Genomic DNA, 6,205 nt, shown 5'->3' on the forward strand with positions numbered 1-6,205 from the left:
CATCATCTGTATATTAAACTGTGATCCTCTAAAACCAGAATAAGTGACTGATAGCCTGAGTCTGGTATTGCTCCTCTGTCGTCATTGGCTAACGAGGACATGGAAACATGGTATGTCCCGTAGTGCAGTTAAATTGTTAGAAGAGCTCTCTTAACTCTCCTGATTTTAACTCTGTACATCTAGCAGTTATCCGTGTCAACATTGGGTTATTTGAATTTTATTTCACCTTTTATTTAACTAGGCAAGTCAGTTAAAAGAAAATTCTTATTTACAATGACGGCTACTAGGGAACAGTGGGTTAACTGTCTTGTTCAGGGGCAGAACGACAGAGTTTTTACCTTGTCAGCTCGGGGATTTTGATCTTGCAACTTTCGGTTACCGGCACAACGCTCTAACCACTCGCTCCTTGCCAAATGTAAAGATCTCTACGTGGGCAAGGATTTTAATTATTTACATTGGCATTGATATTTTCATGCTCTGAGATTTGGCTTAAACCCCAAGGATTTTAGTTCTATAAAATGAAACTACTCCTCCAGCCTTTTCTTATCTACAAAATAAAATCCAGGCTGTGTGGCTGTGGTGGTGGCCAGCCGTCATTGACAGAGGTCACTTTATGTGTAGCTCTGTGTCATGTGGTGAATTTTCCTCATTTTGAGAGCCTTATCTTTTGCTTGAACATAAAACAGCCACCTTTGTATATTTTTGGTGGAACGCCTCCTAAGCAATACATAGGTCAGAGAATTCTGCCATGAACACTCTTTGGGTTACACTTTTTAAATATTATCTTGGAGAACATTCATTCATGTTGCCAAACAATGTTCTAGCTGGGTAGTTTCTTAACCTGTTAGAATCTGTAACTTTGTCGTCGTCGTCCCCCCCCTTTAACTTCTGCTACTCTGTTTCTTATCTATGCATACCTCTACTACATGTATATATTACCTCGTCTAATTGTACCTCGCACATTGGCTCAGTACGATACCTCCTGTATATAGCCTCCAACTGACTCTGTACGGTACTCCTGTATATAGCCTCCACACTGACTCTGTACGGTACCTCCTGTATATAGCCTCCACACTGATCTGTACGGTACCTCCTGTATATAGCTCCACATTGATCTGTACCGTAACCCGCTATAGTCTCCACATTGACTCTGTACCGGAACCCCTGTATATAGCCTCCACACTGACTCTGTACCGGTACCTCCTGTATATAGCCTCCACATTGACCCTTGTACCGGTACCCCTGTTATATTGCTCCACATTGACCTGTACCGCGTACCCTGTATATAGCTCCACATTGACTCGTAACGGTACCCTGTATATTTAGCCTCCACATTGACTCTGTACCGTAACACCCTGTAATAGTCTCCACATTGACTCTGTACCGGAACCCCTGTATATAGCCTCCACACTGACTCTGTACGGTACTCCTGTATATAGCCTCCACATTGACTCTGTACGTACCTCCTGTATATAGCCTCCACATTGACCCTGTACGCGTACCCTGTATATAGCCTCCACATTGACTCTGTACCGGTACCCCTGTATATAGCCTCCACATTGACTCTGTACCGGTACCTCCTGTATTAGCTCCACACTGACTCTGTACCGGTACCTCTGTATATAGCCTCCACATTGACTCTGTACCGGTACCTCCTGTATATACGCTCCACATTGACCCTGTACGGTACCCTGGTATATAGCCTCCACATTGACTCCTGTACCGGTACCCTGTATATAGCCTCACATTGACTCTGTACTGGTACCCTGTATATAGCCTCCACATTGACTCTGTATCGGTACCTCCTGTATATAGCCTCCAATTGACTCTGTACCGTACCCCTGTATATAGCTCCACATTGACCCTGTATCGGTACCCTCTGTATATAGCCTCCACATTGATCTGTACCGGTACCCCCTGTATAATAGCCTCCACATTGACCCTGTTCGGTACCGCCCTGTATATAGCCTCCACATTGACTCTGTATTGGTACCCTGTATATAGCCTCCACGTTTGACTCTGTACGGTACCTCCTGTATATAGCCTCCACATTGCTCTGTACCGTAACACCTGTATATAGCCTCCACATTGACTCTGTCCGGTACCTCCTGTATATAGCTCCACACTGACCTCTGTTACGGTAACCTCTGTATATAGCCTCCACAGTGACTCTGTACCGGTACGCCTGTATAGGCCTCCCACATTGTTATTTTCCTGCTGCTGTTTAATTATTTAAGGCCTTGTAAGTAAGCGTCACTGTTGTATTTGAGCATGTGCACATATCTAATCTTGTCCTGTGGTCTGAAATATTGATAACTTGGAAACTATTGATGTCTCTGACTATTTAAAATAATAAATAATTAAATAAAATAAATGCTTTTTCTTCTCCGCCTCCTAAAAATCTGTCCCCTCTCTCACATCAATAACACCACCACTGTTAGTAAATTAACATGGGGGTTTTCTGTCCCCTGCACCGATCCTGTACTTTGTCTTCACACAGATGACTTGGTGAATGGCTATTTAACGACACATGTCAGACTACTTTAGAATATCAAATAATACGTTGTCTGCCTGTGCCTGATTTTTATTAAATGATCACACACGCTTTAAAATAAAAGTTAACTTAGAAAGGCTAAATGACAGTGAAAGGCTCGCATCACATCATCTGCCAATAGTTCTTACGATTCTTTACAGTAAATATAGAAAATATTAGATCCCAGATTGACAGTTGCTGGTCTCATGTCTGGACGGAGGCACTTGAGGCACTACTTTGTGACAGTTTTGCGGCTTCCTTTTTGCACATTGGAGCAAATATCCTTTGAGTCCCTCTTTTGATATGTTTCCTCACATGAGACCTTCTCTGCACTTGGATGTGGTCCTACTTGACTACTGTTTGGCCTAACATTGTGTCTATTGTAAATAGTTCCCTGTTGGCCCTAACATGCTGTCTATTGTAAAAGGTCCTGTTGGCCCTAACATTGTGTCTATTGTAAATAGTTTCCTGTTGGCCCTAACATTGTGTCTATTGTAATAGTTCCCTGTTGGCCTAACATTGTGTCTATTGTAAATAGGTCCCTGTTGGCCCTAACATTGTGTCTATTGTAAATAGTTCCCTGTTGGCCTCACATTGTGTCTATTGTAAATAGTTTCCTGTTGGCCTAACATTGTGTCTTTTAAATAGTTCCTGTTGGCCTAACATTGTGTCTATTGTAAATAGTTCCCTGTTGGCCCTAACATTGTGTCTATTGTAAATAGTTCCCTGTTGGCAACATTGTGTCTATTGTAAATAGTTCCCTGTTGGCCCAAATTGTGTTACTTGTAATAGTTCCTGACTCTGTCTCTGGTCCAACCTCATTTTAAAAAGCCCAATCGACCACTCCTGACTAAATAATTATAGAACTTTCTTTGAAGCTTCTTTTTTTTTTTATTTTTTTAGATTTTATACGATTTTGGATAAAGTTGTTTTCAAGCAATTAGTGGTCATTTGAGAGTGAACAACTTCATTGAAAATTCCAGTCGGGCTTTTTCCCACTTACAGCAAAAAATATTTATGAAAATCATTAATCACCTTCTGTTGGCTGCCGGTGAATGCTTTCTCCTGGTTCATCTGGATCTAGTGCTGTGTTTGATACTATGGTCATAGCAGCCTTGTTGACGGCTGGAGAGTTTGGGTGGGAGTCTCCGGCGTTGCCCTCGACTGGTCAGGTCATATCTTTTTGTGCAGATTGTTTCTCAGTGAGAATGGGTGTTTCCGTATCGTCCCCCGGTACCTATTCACTATGGTGTCCCTCGGGTCAATTCTTGAGACCAATTTCCCCCCCCCCCCCCAATATATGCTTCCTTGGTGACACCATCCACAATCATAACTTTCAGTTTCGCTGCTACGCAGATAAAACACAGCTCTATTGACCAGAGACCAAGCTAGCGTAGTGAAACCTTCACCAGTGTCCTTGCTGACCCAAATGTTGAAAAAAAATATATATAATAATTCAGCTCAATGATTATAAAATCTGAGGTGGTTGTATTTGGCAACCCAACGTGCTAGAACTCAGATTGGTATATAATCTTGGTCGTTTGTCCACGAATTCCCTCCCGAGCCAGGACGAATCTCCCTCCGGAACCAGGACGAATCTCCCTCCGGAACAGGACAAATCTCCTTCGGAACCAGGACAAATTCCCTCCGGAACAGACGAATCTCCCTCCGGAACCAGGACGATCTCCTCCGGACAGGACGTCTCCGACGATCATCCCTCCGGAACCAGGACGAATATCCCTCCGGAACGCAGGACGAATCATCCCTCCGGTAACCCAGGACGAATCATCCTCGGAACCAGGACGAATCATCCCTCCGGAACCAGGACGAATCATCCTCCGGAACAGGACGAATCATCCCTCCGGAACCAGGACGTCAGACCAGACACGACTTCTCTGCAGGCACTGTTTGACCATTCTAAAGTCTCTAGGTTGATAGATAGGAGATGGATATTAGGACCCTGGACTAGGGAATGGTCTGCCAGATGAGATCAGTGTCTCTTTTATATCCCTGCTGAAGAGACACTTTTTTTTTAAATGAAGATGCTTTTCATGTCTGATTTAATTAGCTATCATTTTGTTTACCTGTTTTTGTTAGCACTTTGATTTGAATCCTTTTGTTGAAAAGCGCTGTACCAATAAGTATTATTACTGTTGATGACACTAACACTTCAATTCAAGGCCTCTACTCTCTCTCTCTCAACTCGCATGCCCCCCCGCCCACTCTCTCTCTTGACCCAGACATCAACCTGAACTCTCCCACAAGGGCCTGGGCCGCAGGAGGAGGAGAGGCCCTGTAAAAATGTATATATAGGTACACAACTTTTGTGAAATAGCACAGTTGCAAATAGAAATCAAACTGGATGGACATCAGAAATAGAGGAAGGACTATAAACAAACCAAATATAACTATTGTAACATAGATTGTGTCTGTAAAATGTGTATAATATGTATAAACTGAAGGTAGAAGCCTAAGTGTTATTGTTTATTAGTTTACTCCAATTGGGGGAAGGGTGGTCGGGTTTGGGAAATAATACAGGAAGGTATATTAAAGAAAAGTGTGTATATGTATGGGATTAGAAATGATACAGACAATTACATATGATGGAAGCATCATTCTGTTATATTAAAGCTGATCCTCTAAAACCAGAATAAAGTGACTGATAGCCTGAGTCTGGTATTGCTCCTCTGTCGTCATTGGCTAACGAGGACATGGAAACATGGTATGTCCCGTAGTGCAGTTAAATTGTTAGAAGAGCTCCTCTTAACTCTCCTGATTTTAACTCTGTACATCTAGCAGTTATCCGTGTCAACATTGGGTTATTGAATTTTATTTCACCTTTTATTTAACTAGGCAAGTCAGTTAAAAGAACAAATTCTTATTTACAATGACGGCCTACTAGGGAACAGTGGGTTAACTGTCTTGTTCAGGGGCAGAACGACAGAGTTTTACCTTGTCAGCTCGGGGATTTGATCTTGCAACCTTTCGGTTACCGGCACAACGCTCTAACCACTCGGCTACCTGCCAAATGTAAAGATCTCCTACGTGGGCAAGGATTTTAATTATTTACATTGGCATTGATATTTTCATGCTCTGAGATTTGGCTTAAACCCCAAGGATTTTAGTTCTATAAAATGAAACTACCTCCTCCAGCCTTTTCTTATCTACAAAATAAAATCCAGGCTGTGTGGCTGTGGTGGTGGGCCAGCCGTCATTGACAGAGGTCACTTTATGTGTAGCTCTGTGTCATGTGGTGAATTTTCCTCCATTTTGAGAGCCTTATCTTTTGCTTGAACATGAAACAGCCCACCTTTGTATATTTTAGTGGAACACCCTCCTAAGCCTAATACATAGGTCAGAGAATTCTGCCATGAACACTCTTTGGGTTACACTTTTTAAATATTATTCTTGGAGAACATTCATTCATGTTGCCCAAACAATGTTCTAGCTGGGTAGTTTCTTAACCTGTTAGAATCCTGTAACTTTGTCGTCGTCGTCCCCCCCCCCCCCTTTACACTTCTGCTACTCTGTTTCTTATCTATGCATACCTCTACCTACATGTATATATTACCTCGTCTAATCTGTACCCTCGCACATTGGCTCAGTACCGATACCTCCTGTATATAGCCTCCACACTGACTCTGTACCGGTACCTCCTGTATATAGCCTCCA

This window comes from Salvelinus sp. IW2-2015, unplaced genomic scaffold (genome assembly GCF_002910315.2).
Source record: "Salvelinus sp. IW2-2015 unplaced genomic scaffold, ASM291031v2 Un_scaffold1173, whole genome shotgun sequence".
Taxonomy (NCBI): domain Eukaryota; kingdom Metazoa; phylum Chordata; class Actinopteri; order Salmoniformes; family Salmonidae; genus Salvelinus; species Salvelinus sp. IW2-2015.